The 24,085-nt window shown below is 43.2% G+C and overlaps 1 long non-coding RNA gene across 2 annotated transcripts in view; it reads right to left on the bottom strand.

The window, feature by feature from the left end:
* LOC116787342 overlaps nt 1-24,085 on the bottom strand; it is a 135,001-nt gene that overhangs the window by 73,595 nt on the left and 37,321 nt on the right. For both annotated transcript variants that reach the window (XR_004357256.1, XR_004357257.1), the window contains exon 10: nt 5,472-5,643. This is a non-coding gene — a long non-coding RNA (uncharacterized LOC116787342). The remainder of the gene's footprint in view (nt 1-5,471; nt 5,644-24,085) is intronic.

The raw sequence follows: 24,085 nt of genomic DNA, 5'->3' as shown, positions 1-24,085 counted from the left end.
GGCCTGGGTTTACAGCAGCATAACTATGCACAGCATTTTACCCACAGATGCCAAAGAAAACACTGCACCTTCTTTCTAATTACATCATGGGAAACTTGTTAATAGAGCTGTAGGAAGTTTTTATAGCACACGGTAATATTACATTCGTTTCTACAATGACATCTGGAACGTACACGGAACTCATCAACAGATTTGCAAATCTTTTAACAAATCTAAAGCATGTTGTGAGTAGATCCCCTAAAGTTTTAATCATATTTCCACGGGTTTCTTTCTTAGTTTAAGGTTAAACCCCTGAAGTGATGCTGAAGGTAACAAATCAGGGCCTTCCCTCGTAGCAGCTTTCTCATGCAAACAGCTCAGTGTGCCTGTCACTGTTGAAGGCACAGTTGGTGTGCAGCAGAAAACTCTTTCTATAAAGCTACAGATCATATTTGCATTCACAGCAATTTTCATAACTGGACAGTGACTGCACGTTTCCTTCCCCAGCCCCGAGCCCTTTGTTGCAGTGACAGTTCCCGCAGCGAGGGCGCTGCAGTGAGCGGGGCAGGGCAGACCCAACATTCTTCTCTCGGTGACAGCCACGAGAGATGTGGGATGTACACAACAAAAACTGCGCCTAAGGGGAAAGACAGCAAAGCTGGAAAGGCAGGGGAAGTCGCAAGCAATTTCAGTTTGGGATACTGATATGCTAAGAAACCTCCTGCATGCAAAACAAACCACACTGTAGCTGAACTTCACCCACAAACTCATTGCCCCTCGAATCCAAAGTCCCCATCTGCATCCCTGCACATCCAGACTGGAACAAGCATATCCAAAGGCTGGCAAGTATTTCCTTTTTGGAGTTTTGCCCACTATTAGGAAATTGTAGGGGATCATTTTCTGACAGGGGACATGCGTTTGCAAATTTAAAATTTGCATCTAATTTTTAAAATGAAGATTTAGGGTTTCTCCCCCTGCACATTCCTGCAGCACAGATATATGCGCTTTGAAAGATTTGTTTGGTGAAGAATAAAGATGGCAGTTTTCCTATAATACATGATGGTTTTGTTCCACAGAGCACTGAGACAAGAGGGAATAACACTGCTGTAACTCAAAATCTGACTCCTGCTGTTTTTCCTGAAAGCAATACACTAAATACTATCTGTTTGGAGACCCCAGCATGAGTCTATTTCAATCATCCTTTTCATAACTTAGTGCTGTGAAAGGTCAAAAAAATTGAAATACTAAAGTTTGCTTTGTTTCCAGGTCCTCCTGTTCTTGATGCAAACAAATCACAAGATCAATAAAAAAAACTAGCTTAATGACACTTAAACTTGTGCCTCGTTTTAAAACTGATTAAGAAATTTGTTTTATAGGCGATCCCAAACAATTGGCGGCCGCAGCAGACACGGGAAATGTTTGCATGGAAGGCCAGCTGTATGATTAGCCTCTGCCTTCATTTGCCCAGCAATTTAGGGGAAACCCTGCATTTAGATCCCATACAACTAAAAGGAATTCCCAAGGAGATTACAAGATTTTGATCTTATTGTTTAATTCCTGTGGCTGAGAATGAAAAGGAGCATTGCCTCAATCTTTGGGTAAAGGGAAACCCAAAGGCATTTTGAAGACTATTCACACCACTCAGCTTAAAAGATGGGCTAAGGGAACTGACAGCCTCTCTGGAGTCCCTCTACAATAGGGAGAGCAAAGTTGCTCCAGGGGAGGCCTTAGTTCAGCTCTGACAGACCTGCTCCTGCTCAACTGGAGAAAAACTCCAGGGAGACATGCTGGATAATTTATCTGCTGAAATTTAGCACCAAAATTGGTGTCGTGTGAATGAACCTCCATTACCCCTCTACCATTTGCCTCAGCTGCTCTTGGGCATTAATTATATTTTCCTTGGGCTTTTTAAACTGCAAGCATTATTATTTTATATGTTGTGGAATAGATGCCCTATTACACCAGTGAAATTAGCTTTGCTTTTCCCTTTTACTGCCACTCTGTTCTTGTCTCTTCCAAGCAATCTCTGACTCCTGATTTTACACACGGAATATTTCCCTGCAGAAATGATTTCAAAGAGAATTGTAAAAGCCAGATAATTATCCAGTGATTTGACTGGAGCAGTTTTCCACAAAGCTGATTATTTATGATTTTGAATTCCTCTGAACATATGTGCTGTGCAGAGATCTCTAATCCAAGGGGTGAACCTTTAGTAGTAACTGGTCGTGAAGGATCCCACTGGGTGTCCAACAATGGGTGTCCAACCCTCTCCCCGTTCTTTCACCAGAGTGCATCCAGGCTGCTGTTCTGGAGCACATCAGGCACATCCCCATCCCCTGCAAGGACTGCACCGTGCCACTGGAGCCGAGTTCAGCCTCCAGGATAGGCCTGTTCAAAAGGCAGTGGAATTTAACCATCAGGCATTTTCCGTAGCACTAAACATCACACAGAGCAGGGTTACTTGTCTCAGCACCTTCTGAGGTACATATTACATTCCTTAAAGACACGGAAGTATATACAGAACAGGAGGGTCAGGTTGGGTCTCAGGGAAAGGCTCTTCCCCCAGAGGGTGGTTGGCACTGACCAGGCTCCCCAGGGCAGTGGGCACAGCACCAAGGCTGCCAGAGCTCCAGGAGGGTTTGGACAATGCTCTGAGGGACAGGGTGGGATTGTTGGGGTGCCTGTGCAGGGCCAGGAGCTGGACTTGCATGATCCTTATCAATGCCTTCCAACTCAGGGTATTCTGTGATGCTATAATTCTATGATACTTAAAAGAATTAGCATACCCAGAGAGAAAAAAATGCACTCCTCAAATTGCATACTGTGTCCCAGGTAAAAAGCCTCAAATGCACACACATCATGTATGTATTTCCATGCACATGTACAAATATATGTAAACACAAAAACTTATATAAATGTATGTGTGTGTACATCTGAAAAATACTCAACTGCAGATATTCAGAGGAATTTCTATAAACTCCTTCCTCAATCTTCCCTTTTCAAGGCAAGTGGATTTTGTGGCCTCTCACTGAAATACAGGGAAACAAATTTTCTGCATTTTCTTCCAGATATCTGTGTCCTCAGCACCACAATGACACTTGATAAGACTTCTTTCTTTTATTTGTAGGGCTTTTTAATTATTTGTTGGTCTCCAAGAAAAGCAGAAATACCAGGGGCTTGGATCTAGATGATCTTTAATGGCCCTTCCAACCCAAACCATTCTGTGATTCTATGATTCTGGAATTGCAGAAAGTGGGGATGTGTGAAACCTCTGTCCCCCTCACCTCGGAACAGAAGGCAGCCTAGTTCAGTCCTAAATGCCTTGCCAAAGGCCCCAGCAGGAGCCAGCAGGAGCCCAGAGTCAGGGCTGCAGCTCAGCTGCCCTGGCTTTGGTGCGGGTACGCGGTTCCTGCAGCACACCCAGCGACAGCTGTGATGGATACACGTTTACTGGCAAGCACCTCACAGCCCTGCTTCCTTATCTCCCTCTTTAAGAGATAAGCTACTTAATATTTGCCCCTGGCTGATACCGACCCATGTGTCATGATACAACTGCACCCGTGGTAACCTTTTGAGCAGACGCAGGCGCTTCCAGCCAGAGCCCCAGCACCGGAATGCCCTGCGAGTGCTTTCACAGTCATGACTCACAGAAATGCTTTCTGTTCTCAAAAGGCCACGAGCAATGCAGCAGGACAGGTTTGTCCACCCACTGCATTTTGTTCCAGCAATTCTGGCACAGAGCTGAATCTGGGATCAAATAGTCTTAGGAAGCCAACATGCCAAGCTTGAGGAGTAGGCTAATGTAAATATATAATGGCGTGGGAAAAAGTCTTTTGTTTGTTAATGGCAGGTGATACAGAATATCTGTTGTTCGGGGCAAGCAACCGCAGAGTTGTTGGATTGCATTCAACAGTGCCCAGTTGTCTCTTTCTTTTGGGGCAGAAGTTGCTTTCCTCTCTGTGCGAGTGTGCACATGCACCTGGCAAGGATTTCAGCAAGGCAGTGCCTTAACAAACTTTTCATTCCATGAAAAAAAGAGGGGGAAAGGGGTATTTTGTGGGAATCTAAGCAAGAAGTACCTGGAGATGGGTGGCAGCAGCATGGTACGAAAATATGTGCTTTGGAAATCTCAGCTGACTACCTAATCCAAAGCACTCGTGGAGGAAGGGGAGGAATGAGGAAGTCAGTTTGCGGTTCCCACTTCTCTGGCTGTGAGACCCAGAACATAATTACTGAGCTACAGTTCAGCCAGCTTTTGACAAATGAACCACCGAGAGTTTTCTCTGCATGTTTTCTATTCAAGTGTATTTAGTCATAAATACTTGGTTCTAATGGCATTTTCTTAGTCAAACAGAGCCACTCCTAAGCACTAATATTCTTGGTATAAGACTGTTCTTTTATTCTGGTTGAAGGTCTTCTCAGAGAAGTTGAATATTCTGGATTTTTTTTCAGCCACACTAATTTCAGCTAATTACACCCCTAGCACTCTACATCTCCAAACCCTTTACAACAGTTCATGTACTCTGTGCTGGGAGGTTGCCATGAAAGATAAATAATCCCTGTGATATCCAGTAAAGTTATCAAATTAATTTTGTAAAAGGAAGAAATCATAGCAGAAGGACACAGACATCAGGTCAGACCACCACATTTCCTTGTTCCCAAGGACCTTATTCAAATTCAACTTCTCTAGTCTCCAGGAAAATAAAACAGAAACTCCTGAGTTTATAATGTTCCCAATTAGCTTGTCCAGAGGTATCCTCATTTGAGAGGGATATAAATCTCTCTCTCTCTATATATATATATATTTATATACATAAATATCAACTTTATTTATTTATATCTATAAGTATCAAAGACCTGGAGGAGGAAGCAATGAGCCATGAACAATCCCTGCTGGTCTTGCTGTATGCTTTGGCTGTATTTGATAACTTAATATTAAAATAATAATGTACGTGTGCAAAAGGTTTATTTTTAATCAGTGCATATTTTTCAAATCATATTACTTTTGAAGTCAGAGGCAGTACTCTTTTTCATTCTTTGCACTTTTACAAGCAGATAATAAGAGGTACTACGGACCTTTTGGGGCTTAATTTCCTCAAGTGGAAATTAAGATTCAGTAAATGAAATACCCTCTACCAGTATTTGAACCGTTTATATAGTTTTTGATTCTGTGTGAGCAAGTTATGTCTACATAAAATACACTTAGTGAAAGTACCAGCATTGTCAATTTTTGCTTTCAGGTATTCCTGAAACCCTCTCTCCATCCCTCTAACTACCTACCATCAAAGAGAATAAACAGAAATCAAATTTTTCAAAACCCAGCCAAATGGATGCTTTCCCAAGGGCCCGCTTTTGCTTTAAAAATGGCATCCTCAGTTTTGTTTAAAGCCTTTTTGCATTCCAGAGGTGCCTCTTTTCCCTAGATGGGTTCACTTGAGCTTCTTTCTCCACTTCAGCTTTCCAGTGAGCTCCAGTCCCTCCCAGTGTGGTACCTGTTCCAGCGTCTCTCCTCAGGCTGAGGCAGATCCAGGAGCCCTTGCAGAGGGAGTTGGCCACGGTCCTGAGCTCCTTTCTGCTGGCACTGCAGTGCAGGGAAGTGTTTGCCTGCTCCCATCATCTCCAGCTGAACCAGGAGGCAGCTCAGCTTCCCCTTCCACTGGGTGACTGCAAGGGAAGAACATCAGCTTAGGGAGCAATAAATCAAACGGAGCCCTGCTCAGCTCCCACTCTACACCCAGCAAAGCCAGACTAGAGGATGCTGTGACCTAAATGAGAGGCTCCTCTAAGTCTGGCTTCAAAGGTGATTAAATCCCTCTGGGTTCTGAACATCTCATCCTAAATTACCCATTTCTGTTTGGAAAATGTTGAGACATCTTTTGTTCAAAAGCTTTGAATTTAGCGAAATTCCCATGTTTTCCTTCCCTTCAGTAACTCAGCTATGGAAAAAAGACCTCTGCAGGGAAATGTCAGGATTAGTCTCAGAATGATAATGTAGCTCACACAGTCAACAGAAGCACCAGGAAGAAAAAAAAATGGATAAAAACAGATCCACAAAAATTAAAAACTGGAAACTACTGAAAAGACAGAGTCTGTGCAGAACAGTAATGCTGGCACAGATCCTACTCAGTATGGAACTGCAGCACTTATGGGGCTGGCAAGGCTACACACATTTATCTGTCCTCTAACACAGTCACACACTTGTCTTGGTTGGAAAAAACTCTCAAACTTTGCAAAGAAAAATTTCTTTGTTAGGAAAAGAGAGGTTAATCAAGGCCAAAATAAGGTGGAGTTGTGAGGCATCTCTCAAATTCACCATAAAAACAGATTATCAAGTGAGAAAACTTTTGAGAGTCAGCTTCCTTGTATTATTTTAATTATATATTATAAAAAAATATAACATATACTACATATAATATATAGTATGTAATTAATTATAATTATAGAAATCAATTAATATATCAATTAATAACTCACACAAATTAATATAAATTAATAACTATAAAATAATTATTGATGTATTGTAACAATATATAATGACATATGATATTAACATATAATCATATATTATATACTATACCTTATTGCCATATCATTAAGACATAATATATTTATATGTTGATATGCTTTATTAATATGCCAGTATATATTCTCTATTAATAATTATATGATTTTTCTATATAATGAATATTATTAGTTATATATTCTGATATATTTAATCTAAAAGCTTGAAAAAGAGGAGGAACAAGATACAGAAAGATTTCACAATTATCAAACTGAAATTAGTTAGCTGGTCCAAACCAGACCCTATCTAAAATCCAGGGAACAATAAATTTTTGTGCTTTCTTGGCAAGAGAACACTTTGCAGGACCCTGGTGTGTGGGAATCAGGGAGCACACGCCAGGTGTAGTGAGGCACAGACTTAGAAGGTTTTTTAACATCACTGCAGACATTGGTGAGACACAGGACTACTCATCCCAACAGCCATACCACAGGGAATTTAAATGGGGTTATTTTCAGTCTTTTTCAGCATTTCCACGTGGAAAGGGCTTGGCTTCTCTGCACTGTGGGGTGGTGATACTTCTGCACCCTCTGGGGTAGAACAGGGCAGAAGGCAAGACTGATTTCCAGATCTACAGACAAACTGCTGGAAAACTTGGTGTGGTCATTGCTGCTTCTCCTGGCAGCAGCTCAGGAGGACACTCGGGGGCCAGTGCTGGAGGAGTTATTGAAGAGCCTGAGGAACAGGAGGCACTCATGGACCAAGCACAGCGGTTCTCCAGGGACACTGCAGCCCTGCCACAATGCCAGCAGGCCTTCACTGAATCCCACATTATTTTGCCTTAGTATTTGTTTTCTTGGTGCATCCCCAAAAGCCAGCACTGAGCATCTTTCTTTTCAAGACCAGCAACAAACCAGTGCAAAATACACACGCTGCCATGAGAGCACGTTGCTACACACCCTCAGCACAGGCTGAGGACTCATTCCGAGGTGGATGAGGCAAACAAACAAACAACCCCACCCAGATGACAAAGCATTTATTCCATTGCTGTCATTTTGGCCGTGCACGTCTCAGGAAATCACAGGCACGAGGGACACCGTGCTCTCAGGGATTGCTGCCCTTGGGAGCTGCCCTGTGTCCAGCAAACAGCCACGGCCGAGGATGTGCAGAGGCACAAGCCCGGGCTGAGCACACCTCAGACCATGTTTACACACTCAGGGCATGAAAAAAGGCAGAATTTTCCAAACTATTTTAATGTAAATACAGGGGCGCCCACAGCCGAGCAGGCCGGCAGTTCTGCCGGGCCGGCTGCCAAGGAACAAATGTGCTGCAGTGTATTCCATTTACCCCCAAACAATGGGGAAAGGGCCCTCTCGGGCTGTTCCAGCCGTGCCCAGCGCTGCTACGTGTCTGCCCACAGGTGCCGTGCCCCGCCAGCACTCCCGTGCGCTCCCAGGGATTCGTTCCCTGCCTTTGCTTCCCTGTCCCAGCGCGGCTGCCGGAGCCCGGCCCGGCTGCCCAGCCCAGCAGGCACACGCAGCGCTGGCAGAGTGTGCTCCACTGGAACCTAAATGTTTTTTACCTTCTGGGACAAAACCTCAGCGTAGTAATGACGATGGGTAGCAAAAAAATTTGCTAATTCTGTGAGGTTTTCTTTTCAGTATTTCTTTTCCGTTATTAAGTGTACACATTACAATAAGAAACAGATTCAGTTCATGCAGTTTTTCCTTTGGACATAAACACAGAAAAAAAATAATAATCATATGGTTCACTGCACTGCTCCCAAAACTTTCAGCTTTCTGTTTGCTATTCTGCTGCTGTGAAATACTTAGAAGTGCATCCTGGATATTAGCATACAAATAGTGTGTATAATTCAGTATAAACTGGGTTGTTTATAAACATCAAACATTATTTATAGTGCTCACACACATCACCATGGAAACACAGTAATTGCTATACCATTAGGACACAATTTCTGTGTGCAGTGAGGGAGAATGGCAATTTATCTGCATCTGGGTGGTTTCACATTGCTGCTTGTGGCCACTGATCTCCCCTCCAAAGCATCTTTGGATGTGGAATTAGTTTTGATTACTGAAGAGAAGATTAGATCAATATAAGAGTGAGATGAAACAGAAGAGCACATGTGAAAACACTGCAATTATTGCATGGGAGTGACGTGAACTGTTCAGTGGGGGGGATTCAAAGACCAACTGAGGAATCTGCAGCCCAGCCAAAGGTCACTGTGGCCAGTGTTTCCCACTGCCGCTGGTCACCGTGTGCTGCTCGGCAGCCTCGAGGAAGCACAGTATTGATTGCAGATTCACAAGGTAAAAAATTAGCAAGAACAGACACTCTTGTTCCTAGTTCTGCCAGTAAGGTCAAGGATTGAACAGACCACAGAAATGCTTTTCCCCTTTAAAGAGAACAGAGTATGCAGAGTGCCAACATTTAAAGGTACAGAAGAGTATAGGGGCAGAGTTTATAAAGGACGGCTATGTCTGCATATAGAGAGACACCAACTGGGGTTTTTGTTAATATGAGTGAGACTATAAGGCATTAAGATCATTGCTTTCTGTTTGGCACTTGAAGTGGAGGCTGTGATACAAAGAAACACATTCTTGGACCTAACAGTGTTAATGGCAAGATTATCCCACCTTGGCAATAACAGCTTCCTGCTTGGTCATATCTGCCTGACAAAGGCCCTTTAAGAGAACTAACAGAAAAGGGATGGAAATTCATCACAGCATCCTCATACCAGACTGTATTAAACCACGGCTTGAACTGATCATATGTTTGAACAGAAGAAAATATAATAAAATTCTCAGCTGTAATTATCATTCCTTCCAACCAAGATGTGTAAGGGTGGGCAAAGAGGATCCTTGTGCTTTTGATGCCAGGTTCACATTCAAGCTAATTTTGCAATATCATTGGAGGCAAAACTCCTAGAGATGCTAAGTTGGAGTCACAGGGTTGCTCCAAAAAGATTGTATATAGAAAGTCTCATTACCACATGAATTGAGCTTATTCCTCAGCTGGATTTCCTGTGAAGTGTCCAGCATTTTGTCCCATCAAAAATTGCTCATGAATTCAGAATGAAAGATTCCTTTGTGCAATCTGTCATAATAACATGAAACCAGAATGGCTTCTCTATTTCTGATAGAGGTTTTCCTCTCAGAAGGGAAAAAACGAGGTCTTCTCCCCCCTTGCAGATGTAAATTCTGCAAAGTACTTTGGGAGCCTTTAGGATAAAAAACCTGCTTGAGTAAACACAGGGTATAATTATCATCATCTGTCTTCTCTGTGAATCCATACATTTTATATTCTGTTTAAAACAGGAAAAAAAAGTCCTCCACGGGATGTCTTCCAGAGCACCAATTTAGCTAATGAGAGTGAATATCAATGACTGCTGGCTAATCAGAATGGTATTAGCATAAATTTTACTTAATGAGGACATATTTGCCGGGTGCCAGGAGCAAAATGGTACTGAGCTAGATTGTAAAATGCAATGGATGGGTAAGTCTCATCTGGAGAGAAAACCAGCAGATCAAATAAACAACTGCATCTGAGGTTGCTGTTAAACTAGAACTTTTGGCAACCCGGGATTTTAACCTCACTTGAGGCTTTTCAAACTTTTTCATTACAACAGAATGTTATCAACTCTAACTGTGATGAATTAAACACCCTGGGGAAAGCTTGACAAGGGATTCAATTGAACTCTATTAACCTCACGTGGGTAGGTAGATCGCTGAGGGAACTGGCTTTCTCTTTCATTTAAGGCATGCAATAGATGCACTCTGCTGCCCAACAAAAGTGTATTTTCCCTTTGTGCATTGTGTAAGGCTCTCCTGAACAGTCCCCACTGCTGCTCTCAGCCCCAGAAGCAGCAATGTTACATTGCCCTCTGTCTGCCTGCCAGGGATCTGGGGTGGGACATTCCCTGGGGCCACTCTTGTCCCGAAGGAGTTAAGTACCCAGCAGCATCCCAGTGCCCTTCTGCTCACTGCATTTCTTCCCCTTTATAGAGAATCCCTATTAGACAGTCTGAGAAGTCTCCATGAACAATGTGAAAGATTTTTGTCTACAGTAACATAAAGAGGTTAGAGTTCAATACTCTCACAAAATATTTAATCTTGTGAAATGCTTTTTGTAGTGTTATTCTTGTATATACCTGCTTTGAAATTCCTAACCTCAGATTCTTCTATGTAAAGGAATATAGGGCACAAGTGTTCTTACCTTTGATATACTATAGGATCTAACAATATTTAACTGGTGAAGTCATTTTTGTTTCCAAACCTGTGTCTCAAATATGCTTGGGAACGTGGAAACTCACAATGCCCTTATTCATGACATCAAAATCAGTTCCATGGTAACACATTGTGATGACAAAATACACAGATTGCAAGGTCACAAGTCACACTTAAGAACAGGCAGGGGAGAAATTGTTAGTTTAATGAATAACATTAGCCAGTTCCAATAGGAATAAAAATAAAGAAAAAAAATAAAGTGCCTAAAGTAAACACCCTTAAATGCACTTCAGAACCATTTCATCTTAAGTAGTTCTTCAAAGGCAGAAGGCTTCCACAGCTTTCACCTCTGCAGCAAAGAGAAGCCCACATGAAAAGAAAAGAGGCACCATAAGCTAATGATGGCCCTGGCAATGCTTTTCCTCTCCATGCACAGAGAGAACCAGCAACTGCAGGGAAGAAATGGGGGAAGAAAAGGAGTCACATTCATTCCAGGCTAAATCCCCCAAAGCAACTAATGATTCTCTTGCTCAGCAAGGACTGGGTTTTCACACACAGTGACAAGCCACTTCTGAACCTTGCATTTCCTTGGTCTATAGCCAGGTGTTTGGAATATTTCTGTCACAGAACTGTGGGACAGATCCTCCTGCTGAATTTGAAGTGATGCCCTCACTGCTGATTTACTGAACGCTGCATCACAAGGAGGCAACTTGGGTTTACGGGGCTATGATGTACTCAGGACACCTCTGACATATGTAGGTATGAGAAATCCCTGCAACTGCCTCATCACCTGGGTAGATAAAGCCTGCAAAAGGGAGAGAGGAAGGGAAAACACAAGAGAGGAAATTCCCAGCCCAGCAGCCGAACAAATGCCAGGCACCTCTGAGACTTTGCCATCGCCATCACATTTGCTTGTGACTTCTCAGGGCAACGACAGGAAAAATGTGGAGCACTCCAAGCAAATGAAGCAGAAAACCCTGTGGTTAAGGGAATGTTCTTGCATATGGCATGTCTTAGTCATTAGGTGCTTGGTCCATGAAGTCACTGTACAAAAAGTAACAAGCACACTTTTGAATGGGTTTTCCCTCCTGACTCTTACATCTAAACCTTCTTTGAAAGCACAACTGAAATATGTCACATACAATCTATTTGACACAGCTGTGTCATAAAATTGGCACTGTATGTTCTATGCTTACCACAGTCTGAAAGGTCAACAGAGAGGATAGATTTCCTTTAACCTCTTGTTTAAATAGCAACTTATTTTTATTAGAAAAGATGTTATTTTTTTTTACCATATCATGGCAGACAGCCCTATCCCAATACATCCTTACATAAACAGTGACTGAATAGCCAAAAAACAAATTGCAACTTAAACTCTACAAGGAGAACCACCACAGATTAGTTTTCTTTCCATATATCAGAGCAAAGGATTTGAAAGGTAGGAGCATTTCAAAATAGAATGGGGAGCAGCACCTTTGATTTTTATTTAAATGATGTAAAATCACTGGATTATTAAAAAATAATGAAGCCTGCTTTGGTAAGGCATTAACATTTTTAACATATTCCTGAGCTCTGACAGTGAAGGGGATGGTAAAATTCCCCCTATATTATATAAAAGGACTTGACAGTTGCATACATACTTAACCACAGGTGGGGGGCTCTTCTTAATTTGGTGTCTATCATGTGATGCTTCATAAGCAAAGAATAGCAGGCCATGCTGCTTTATTCAATTGGGTTATGCTTTTACTCTTTCTTCCTGCGTGTGAAAAGCATAACAGAGAACTAGCAGAGCAGAAGTAAGATGTGTTTTGTTAGTTGTCTGAAGCCCTGGGGCCCGGAACCGGATAAGTCCTGATATTATACCCTGGATTGAGCAGAATAAATCCATTTTGTTTCCTCCAAACATTTAGCCATTAAAAAAATATGAGATAGAAAAACAGACTTTGCTGTCTGCATGCCTTCTTGTAAAGCTTGTATTGTGGAAATGTCAGAATCATTAGGTCACTGGCATATATTTTGCAAGCTAATGCTTCTACTTTAATTCTCACTGGGGACTGCATGTCTGCTTTTCAAATAAAACCCAGACTGAAGATGGTGAAGAGAGCTTAAAATGATGCTGGTAACGCTCTGTGATGGCTGATAACACTTCAGGATATGAATAATTAGGAAATTATCAGCCAAGGTTGATACAACTACAGCTATTAAAGCACCAAGCCCCAGAAAAGTAATTGCTAAGTGTTAAAATTGCCTCATAAATATTTGTGGCTCCCTTTAAATGTGCACAGAGACACGACTGAATAGTTTTAAAATAAACACAGCACAAGAAATAAATTTAATATGTGAAATCATGCACACAAGAGGAGAAGCACAGCGGGTTATACTTCAGAGAAGACAAGTGGATGAATTTGCTCCCGAATCACCCAAGGCAGATGCAAACAGTGGTCAGGGAAACACAAGCCCCATTCCAAAAATAGCTGGTTGTCTCTCAAAACACAGATCACTGATAAAATCTGGCGGGAGTTGAAGAAAGAGGTTAATAGGAGTAGACATAATAACACGAGGAGAAACACTCTCCGCTCACAACTGGATAAATAAGTCTTGAACTTGCAGTGGTTCCTCCCGTGCCAGAGCTCTGACTGCCCAAAGCAGCTGCTCAGCTCTGCACAGACACACGTTTCACTCTGTGACTGAGCACAGCAGCCCCTCTGCTCCAGAGAGAAAGGTCCACTGACAGTCCTCCTCCTGCAGGAGCTCACCCAGCTCCCCTGGCAACTCCTGCAGCCCTGCCAAGGGCTCCCAGGCTTGGCACCTCCAGGCTCTCCACCTTGAGCTTGGGGCTCCAGTGAACTCAAAATAGCCCAGCAGTCGAATCCCAGCCAAACCACCGAGTGCTGCCTCGTTTTTATAGCACGGCCAGTTGAAACCATTCAAACCCACAAGTTTACTGTGACTCTGATACCAGTTTATAAATCAGCCCAGCCTTATCTGCAAATTAATTTTGAGTCAGTAGGCAACTTGGTGAACTTGAATAAAACTTCAGCCAAACACAGTTTTTATTCTGAATTTCTAAACAAGTCCTTAAACTAAACAAATCCCATGCAGTTTCTGTTCTCACTGTGGACATCTCGCACAGCCCTAACTAGATGCAGATTTTTGGGTCCATTTTCATACTGCCAGCTCCATAACAATCCTCCAGGATATATCCTGACTGACTCTCACAGGAACTTCATGCACTGTGACACACTGGCTTAGAGTTACATTGCTCCAAAACAGGAAAATCAGCTTTGAACACTGAAAGGTGCCATTTCACCTGGCATTTTCCAGGCTATTAGTTTAACTTATGAGTACTTCAATAAATCAAAACTTTCCTGTCAACTTCTATAAAGCGAAAATGCAAGACCCAAACATATGCATAAGCATAACTCCACAGCCATCAGAACACATACACACTGTAAAACCTGAATCACGCTCTGATGGAGAAAACTTGTCAAGTTTTACTGATCCCTTTCTTCAGCCTGGTCTCCTCTCTATATATTTTACTTAAAAATCAGTCTGGCTCTACAACCTATGCAAAACCCATTCTGTGTTACTCCTCTGAAACCGTACAGCACTTGCATTGTCCCGTACAAATAAAAGATGAGTTTAAAGGCCCTCAGCTTTTACCTGTAAGTGCCTCCCCCTTTCTCTACTGCAGAAGTAAGACAGCCAGTAAATAACTCATTAGAAATGCTAAATTGAGTTTTGCTCAATTTTGTTTATGATTCATTCTTGTCCTTCGACTAAATGTATTGGGAAAATATGAATTCCCAAAAGCTTGATTACTGGAATAAAATAATTTTCAGAATGTATGCCCAAAAAAACATTAAAGTATAATCTCTGCACTGTAAATAATCCTGTTAAAGCAGCAGTGTCTGACAAAGAGCAGAATGTCCTCTCAAGCATCTTCACCTTCGGTGAATGTCTGTGGACTCTTCAGAGAAGAAGACGGTTCACAGAGAAAACTGAATTACACAGTTTCTCTGAAATACTGTGGAAGGCAAGTATGTTTGGAAACATTTTCAGAAAGTGGATATGTATTTTCAGAAATGGTTTTGGATATAATTTTTCTCTGATTACTAGATCAATGGTATACCTATTTATTCTTAACTGCTACACAAAAAGAGTCTGCCAAGTATTGGCCTCAGGTATTTTCCTTTCCAGATCAAGCACAAGAGCAACTGGAACATGATGAAAAAGAAGCCCATGTTATTGCTCCTGTGAGCATGAGGGCAATGTTTTTGTGGGTTAGAGCAAAAGAGGACACGCTGCAAGAGAACCAGCCATCTCAAAGGTGTGGAGCATTTCATTTCAACCTGGCCTTAGATTTTTAGCTGGCTTTGTGGTGAGCCCTCTCTGCCTTGTTTTCTCACTAATTCCCTCTTTTCACAGCTGTCTCACTCTAGGTAGGGCTCGATGTGGCTGAAGGAGCAGCCCAACACCACTGTGAGGCTGCTCTCTGTACTCTTCAGAAGGCCCTGGGAGCTGGGGGAGACTCCTGCTCACTGGAGAAAGGCAAACACTTCTGCCAGGAGGATGGTCTGGGTCAATCAGCCTCACATCAGTCCCTTTATGGAGCTAACCCTCACAGAAGCCGTTTCCAGACATGGGAAGGGGGTGACTGGGAGCAGTCAGCACGGATTGACCAAGGGCAAAGGACAGTGACCAACCCCTCTGCCTTCTCTGCCAGGGTGAGCAGCCCAGCCCTGTGGACAGAGGAGTGGGGAAGGCAATGCATGGTGTGCACCTCGGCTTCAGCAAGGCTTGGACACAGGCACACCCCAGCACCACCAGCAACAGAGTGTGTGTGCCAGTACTGTGAGAAATCACAGAGAGGAAAATGCTGTGGGGCTCTTTTCATATGCAGCTACAGGATTTTATAGATTTTTTTAGATTTGGGTGCATAAGTTATTCTCACACCCAGAGAGTGTGTACAGGCTACTAGTCAGCTGAAGTTACCAAAACCTCTTTGAAAAGAAAACCCGTTTATAGGAAAGGAATTGATAAAAGCTTTCTTTGGTGGCACGAAAGTGAAATCAAACCATTATGTCTGGATACGAACTGCATGTGAAAGTATAACAAAATCTTGAAGAAATAACATTTATAATTGTTTTCTTATAAAACATTGTCAGGAAAAGGAATACTTACTCAAGAGGTGAAAATGCCAGATATTAGGTTGTTAAGAAAGTGAATACAGTAGGAAGACAGAAGCCATTAAAAGCTCAAAAATATATTCTCAGATGTTTTTAATGGCATAGAAATGCTAACGACGGAATACAAAATAAAGTTAACAGAATTCAATTTCCCCGTTATAGGTGTGCCAACACATACTTAGAAGCATACTTAGATGAAAACTTAAGGAAAAAAGGAGACTTATTGCTCTGAATCCAGCACCTTTAGAAGGGGTCTTTCGCCTACCAGCCCCAAAGCATGGGAATACACTGAAGGTTAACGATGGTATTTTGCTGTAAGGACAAAGAGTGGAACAGTATCATGGACACAGAGCTGGTGGTGTAAGCTTGGACCTTAACAGACAGCAATGTAAATGTGGGAGTGAATAATTAACTTCCGTAGGAAAACCAGGACTGATCTGGGGGCCCTGCTAGGCCTTGGGGGGTTAGAGATGGTTATCAATATTTCTTTACTTACACAGAAGGAAAGTACACACAACATGATAAATTTGGCTGAAAAAAACATCTCTCCATTTCGGCTGCCATAATTGTTGAACTCAAAACTTTAATCTGCAAAAAATGTGTATGAGAGACACTAATCACAACAATTAGCCTAAGAACAGCTTATGAAGAAGACGCCCTTCCTTTGATTTCTGATGGTAATTGCTGTACAAAATCATCAACCAACCCCGCTACGTGAGGCCTCGCAGCAACACTTTTGCAACGATGAGAATCATCAGAGACTGTAGTTAAAGCTGCAGGAAACTCAAGTGAAGCTGGATGCCAGTGAAAATGGCCAGGAAAATGAAAAGCTTCCAGTGCTCATGGCTGCACAACCAGGCTGCAAATCTCTTATGCCAGTGGTGGAGAAAAGAGTTGCACAGACTGAAAAAGTTATTCTTTCAATTGCAGAGGGATGATTTACAGCTGGAATAGAAACCTGGAAAAGACCTCGTGTCAGCAGACACCCTGTCTGAGTTTTCAATAAAAGAGAGGCAGTACAAACACCAGAGCCCAATGTTCGTGTAAATAGGTTCAGGAAAATTCTCTGGGTCTCAGACAGGATGGGGTCTGTCATTGCAAGACACAGTAAGGCAAAAAGGAGCCTTTGCAAAAGGTAATGCCCCAGGCAACGAGGGCTGGCTGGCTGCTGAACAGAAACCTACCCCTTTCCCCAGCTGGGAGGAGAAATTTAGGTGGCAGATGGTACTTTACTCAGAGGTTCTAGATCACTGGTGGGTAACACTGCCTGGCCCTAATCCCTCCCTGGATTTCTCCCTTATTTTGTGCATTTAGACCTCAATGGAGGAAAATAACTTATAAATATGCTTAACTTTAAAGAGGTGATTAATGCCTGAAGACATCAGCAGCAGGTAAGCACATAATTACTTACGTCTAAAATAAAGACGAGATTTGTACACTCTAAGTGCATTCCTAATAGGATTTCTTAAGGGAGATTTTTTAATCTTGTTTTGCTCACCTGTAGAGAGTCTAGCAAAAAGATTTCTCTGAAGAAAAAAAAAAAAAGGCAGAAATGTTTCCTTGGCAGGGACGTTTCAAAAAGAAACAAGATTTTGATTTGCTTCGAACACAGCATATTTCAACATACACTGATTTCTTCAAACATTTGCAGAGTCTGTATGAGGGGGCTGTCAAGCCAGCATAATCCATCTTTTGATTTTTCAAGTGTAGTATCTCTGCCTGGACTTCTGATTGAGCCACAGTAAACAAGAACACTTCCTCCCCTTTCTGCAAGGCCTGTTTGATGCTGTTTCTTGATCTTGAATTAGTTGTTGACTCACATCAAATGCAAATCAAGTCCTTTTACAGGATGAATCATCTCTGCCCTTGGTTAAGGGGGTAAGAAGAGATGAGAAGGGAAACAGTGCATTTCTGGACAATGCTGATGACTGAGGGCTGGTGTGACTCATGCTTAGGAGGCCACTCTGCACTTTCAAGTCAACAACTGAGGAGATGAAGAAGCAACTTCAAACGGGGCTTTCAAAGGGAGAAGAAAACAGGAACTGGGTTAAGCTCCAGAGCAATGCACACAGCCACATCCTGAAGCCCCCACTGATGCAAGACTCCCAGTGACATTACCTTTAGGGTTTCCAAGCACTAAGCTCAGAGTTCATGGTTTAACACTGACCATGAGTTAGCTGAGTGTTTCAAAGAGCCCAAAGTCCACTCAGTAGAGTTTTAAAACAATTATTTTCTGGTCAGATTTTGTAACAAACAGGAACCAAGAGAGCTGTATGTCACTGTCCTCAAAAAAACAGTTTCCTCCTCATATACACAGCATTGTTATGAAAACTGGGGGCATTTGCAGGGCTATGAGGAAGAGGATATGGATGGGGGCATGTCCCTTCGCTGAAAACTAGGTGTGGAGGACAACTCTCAGAGAAGGATCCAATAAACCATTTTCGTATCCAGTCTAATTCTACTCTATGTGGAAATTAATACAGACTTAGAAAAATGTCAGTCCATGCAGCAAAGGATCTGTTTGCTGAAGAGAAAGAGACAGAAGTAACATATCACAAAATCAGTAAGCCAGGAGTGTATCCACTTTGTTCCTTACCATAGACAGACATAACCATTTCTTTGCAAACAGAGGGGAAAAATGCTTTTTATTCAGTTCACTAAAAATTGAAAGAGACTTTTGGCTATTTCCTTATGGATTGTTTTAGGGAGGTCTTTTTTTTAAAATCAAAGATTGTTCCATGCATTACTTTCCTACCTACCACACACATTACTGCACATGAGCCCCTTTTGTGTTCAGGCACACCAGGCTTAATTGCAGAACTGAGACTGCTCTCTTTGGAGGACAAGGAATCAACATGTCTTGTGTGCAGGAGCAAGACTCTGTCTTAATCCTATAATAATTTTCTTATTCCTTTCATACTCTTGTCACTGGTGCTTAAGACAAAAAGTTGGCAAAAGGGCTTTAAAACAAAGTCAAGGTATTGCTTAGAAGTTTAAAAAGAGCAGGGAAGAAGAGATTTACCTATTTTTAGAGCAGCAATGAAACAAATACTTTAAAGAGTTAGGATGACTTAGTCAAGAAAATTTTGGATTAAAGAACAAACAGAGTGAGGATTATACTTGGGAATTATGCGACAACACAGAGATGTCCCCATTGTTTCCCTCTCTGAGCAGACCTTCTGCCTCAGCCCAGCCTTTCTGGGACAGTTCTATGGTCATTCAGCACGGACAATACAGGCACCAAACCACCTGCCTGACTTACAACATTAATAAGCTTCAAACCTTCTCTCTGCCAGAAACGCTCCCAAAGGCAAGTCAGGCTCTCACAAGACATTGCTCCTTTAAACCAGCATTAGATTTCTGTCTTGCCAGACTCTCAGTAACTGCAGTTTTCAGGTCTTGGCTAGCACTGAAACAGTTTCTGTAAAATATACCACAGACAGGTTCTAATTGGAAAGTATTTGCCTGAGTAACAGTGTGTTTCATGTGCGTTCAGCCAGTTATGCCCCTGGTTAAAAGAGTAAAGCCTCTAAGAAATGGATGAGAGAAAACATCCACAGAAGGGACTAGGATGCATTTGTGGTAGTTGTTCTTGTCTGTTTAAAGTGAAAATAGAAAATCAGGTTGCCCAGGTTTTCCATTTTAATATAACTTTCTAGTCACCACCTGATGCCAAGTTGCTAATTACACACACGTGGTGTATAGCCAAGTGGTGAAAATTTGAGGCTTGTGGCACAGAATACTTATGGTTTTGCAGAGATTGTAACATTTTCCAGTGAACAGAGCCATCAAGGTAAGACCCCAAGTTCCCAGTTGCAAAGATACAGCAACAACTCCCACTACCCAGCAGTACCTCATGTGCACCTCAGATCAGCTCTAGTGGAACCAGTGCATACTCATCATTCATTTAGGTAAACTCATATTTTGGGGTTTCTGATTTAAACTAGATAAACTCATGTTTTCTGGTTTTAACTTTCTCTTTTTAAAACATCAATTCAACTATCTTAACTTGTACATGAAAGTGCTGGAGGAATGAACTCCCTGACAATACTTATGGTGGGGTTTTTTTAATAAATAATATGGTTTTTTATATTTTACATAGCAGTGCTTTCTATTTCCTCAGCCAAAATGAGATTCAAAAAAAACTAAAGCAGTGCTAGCCCCCAGCGTTAGCCATACCTTCTGCACCTTCCTTTGTGTCACAGCTGGGCACAGATTCATCAAGGGCAGCTAGTGGAGTTCTGCTGTCCCCTTACTGCTTCGGCTCCCGGGCTGTTCCTGCCCGGATCAGGGCACTGGATGGAGCTGGATGTGTGGCACCTGCAAGCCCTGAGGAGCAGCCTCTGCCCTGCCCATGTGGGTTGGACACCTCCACAACTCATGGGCTTGCTGAAGGACCCTGGTTCCTGCACACTCTGTGTGTGACCACAGACACAGCCCTCTGAGAGTTCCCAGCTGCCCCTGCACACACCTATTTATCCAGGCCACCATGTGTAACCAATTAACAGAAATCAACACTGCAAACCAACGGCCCTTGCTCAGGTGTTTCTCGTCTACATTTCACACTCATTCCCAGTGAGCTCCAGTTTGGTCCTGCTCTCATTTGCTCTGAGATGCTGTCACTGAGAGCTGTGACCAGGATCCCATCTGGGGATCAGGCCAAAGGCACGCACGGACACAGCAGGAAGAAGCAGCAGTGCTCCAAAGGGCTGGCAGCCTGAGCAAGGAGGAGATGTGGGAGGACAAACAGACAGAAAACAACACTCTGAGAGGCTGAAGTAGTGTAGGAGCAGAAATCTCACTTACTTTCAACAGTGCTTTTGAAAACTGCATCCAGCATGACTTCTCCGAGGTCGCACAGGAAGTCAGCAGGGAAGCTGAGATGAGTAGCAGTCCAGCATCCGCAGGACCGCAAAGCTCCTCCAGGATGGCTGGAGGCAGACTTCAAACAGTATAGATAACTCAACTGTGAGATTAGATCCGAGCCAGGAAAGAAGTCAAATAGTCCAGCACTGCTGCTGAAAATAAGGAACATGCACTGGCCCTAACGCTGGCCTCAGCTTCCAAACCACTGGAAAGAAAACCATGGCAGCAAAGCTTGCAGAAGAAAAGGGCTCACAGCTTCAGCAACAGCTAGGAGGGAGGGGGAAAAGGACCCACAAACTCTGCAATCATCCATACAAAACTGCACCAAGCTGTAGGGCTAGCGAGGTCCTCATGGTGTGACGAACAACAGGCACCCCTGGCTCGGGACTTACTGCAGGCTAAGATGAGAGAACTGTGACTGGGAAAGAAAACCAATGTAACCAGGAGAAAGTAGAAAATGGAAGAAGGGGTAAGGGGGAGGGAACAAACCCAAGTCCCTAATTTCTCTCATGCAAGGAACAGAAAGTCACAAACTTCAGGAACAACCTTGAATTCTGGTTTGGGCTTTCTTTTTATGTGGGTATTTTCTTTCTTATAGTGTTTTTTTATTCTAGCATGATGCCAGCAATAACAAACCATATGCTGCAAGAGATGGCTGTCCAGGTAAGTAATGAGGTGGTAAAACAAGGGTTCCTAATGCCTCAGACCCCTGCCCTGCCAAGGGGTGGCCTGGCTCCAAGGTGCTGAAGGACAAATCAGTGTGGAGGCCAAGCAGTCCCAGCCTTCATCAGTCAGTGGGTTCAGCACAGTCCAACAAAACTATTAGGACTTCTGAAGACTTCCTCTAGACAACCCCGAAAGACCACGCAGGGGAAATGTTCCTGCTGTGTTTGGAGAAGTAACCAGAGCAGCTGCCAAGCCCCAATCCCTGCCCAGGCACACCCCACATCTCACGTGCACAGCCCCACGCTGGGGCTCCAGGACAAAGGGGACCCTGCACACCTGAGGAGAGGAGGGGTTGTTTTGCTGCCAGGTCTGACTGGAAGTGCTTCCTGCAGGCAGTGCACCAGAGTGGGGTGTTGCACTCAGGCTGCTGCAGAGATGAGTCACTAAGAGCTCTGTGGGCACCACCATGGCAGCACCGCAGGAGGAGAGGACATGCCAAACTCCACACAACCACCACAGATAATCGCTTTATCAATAACCTTTACCTCCTCAGTGAATCCACAGACCCTCCGTGAACTCCTGCTCAGAGCACAGTGTATCAGAAAGACTCCTAACAAAAAAACCCAGCACAATTTGGACACTTACCTCAGGGAATAAGCACAAATAAATTTCCAAAGCAGCTTGTTGCATGGCAAAGTTGACTCAGAAGCTGAATTTTGTGAAATGATGCTCTCTTTGCCCGGTGACACTGGGCATAGGGAATTTAGCAGGCATGGGCATGTGTCGGTGGTTTTAGGAAAAGGGAGTAGATGACAGATATACAAATGTGGAGACTGCCCTGAGCAGACAAGGCAGAGCTTTTAGAAAATGGAGTGAGGCAAAGCAGACCTCCTCTGGTGATGGTGGTGTGCATCTTCCCCTGGAAATTGTAGCTGCACACACCCCCTCTCCCCAAATACACAGCTTTGCACCACAGCATATTCCCGACTTGCACCACCAGCTTCTCTTCCCCATATGGAAGGTTCAAGTAGCCATGTTATCCACTTCACTAAGCTCCACAGAAACACTTGGAAGACTAATAGTCTTCTGTAAATGATCCTGTTAAAAAGATTCACCACTGGCAATTTCATTCAACTATGTTGTTAAGTATGTTACTGTTAGTCCTGCTACCTCTTGCTCATGCAGCTGCCAACTATGTGATGGCAATGCTCAATGGAAAACATACTTTTCTGTTAAATAATGGCAGGTATGTTCCCTTGAAAAATCCAATCCTGCCATTTGGTTTTGCATCACACATGCCAACTCTCAGGAACGGACTCTGGGGGACAACTCTTGAACCTCGCTGTGGGAAAGGCAGGTCTCTTTTGCTGAGAGCTGTTCGGAGCCTAGGGAAAGTGAATGTGGGGCAGCATACAATCAAAAGGGAAGATAATTCAAAATAAGGGAGCATTTAAAAATCCTTTCTTTGGCTAACACTGGCAGTAAATGTCTCACTTGAAATACTGCAAGAAAATTCAGGTTGCCTGCATAGGAGAGCTACGGCAGAGCAGGAAACTAAACCCAGGAATTAACAGTGAGATTTTAGCTCTGACAACATAAAGCATAGCACAGCACAAGGAACTGTCTAATATTTTGCATTTTTCTATAAGAACAAGGGCAGAGTTTAAAATAATGCAGGGGGCTTGGGTGAAAGTTAATCATTCAGCAGCAGCTCCCAGCCAGGATCCCCTGCCCCCGTTTTGGAGCGGGGCCGGGCTCTCTGTGGGCACTCAGGCCTACACGCGTAGATCATGTTTTGCAAAATTGGTGCCTGATGTCCTGGCTAAAACAATTCAGCCTTATTGCTTATGCAAAGAGCAGCCTGCAGTAGATACAACAGAAGCACAAGGGGAGGGCTAGAGGACTGGCCTGGTCGTTCAACCATGAGGGTGTGCTGAAGGATTTCTCTCCGGGGCTCCCGGCGCAGCCCCACAGGCCAACAGGAGCCCGGCCACTGCGCACACCGCGCAAGGAAGTCATTCAGTAGTCTGATTAAAATAACATCTTCTAATTCCCTTTCTGTTGTAATTTACAGCCTCTCTCCTTTGGCTGAACCTGCCAGCCATCCTGGAGGTGAACAAAGAGAATGTGCTAAAGTTGCCAATTCTGGGGCCTGGTGTGAGAGAAGGCCTTTGTTTCCAGAGGTTGTATTTACTCTGGAGACAGTTAATCAAAGCTCCGCAGAGCATTGTAATTCTTCTGTTCCTTTCGGACGGGTATGAACTCAGTGTCTGATCCCTGCGACCGTCTCTCCAATCCCCTCAGTAAGCTCACTCCACTGTAACTCACACCAGGGCTGCTTAAGAAACATCCAAGCTTTTTCAAAATGGCTTTAGATAATTAAATTACCTCACTTCTGTTGTATTTCATATTAGCACCATGGACACCAGCTAACACAGCTGAAATGAGCATCAGGGCTATTTCAGCAGGAGGACATTTAACACCTACAGCCCAAAAGGGGACTTGGATGGAGCCAGTTCCATTGGGGAAGTGAACATTTGGGACAATATGGCCATTTGTCACATGGCTAATGTAAAATCAAGGGACGATCCATACAGAGACACACAAAACAGGCAGGTGCTAAAGGTGTGTGTCGTATATCT

The sequence above is a fragment of the Chiroxiphia lanceolata genome, chromosome 5 (assembly GCF_009829145.1).
Source record: "Chiroxiphia lanceolata isolate bChiLan1 chromosome 5, bChiLan1.pri, whole genome shotgun sequence".
In the NCBI taxonomy this organism is placed as follows: Eukaryota; Metazoa; Chordata; class Aves; order Passeriformes; family Pipridae; genus Chiroxiphia; species Chiroxiphia lanceolata.
This window is presented reverse-complemented; position numbering and strand designations above follow the sequence as displayed.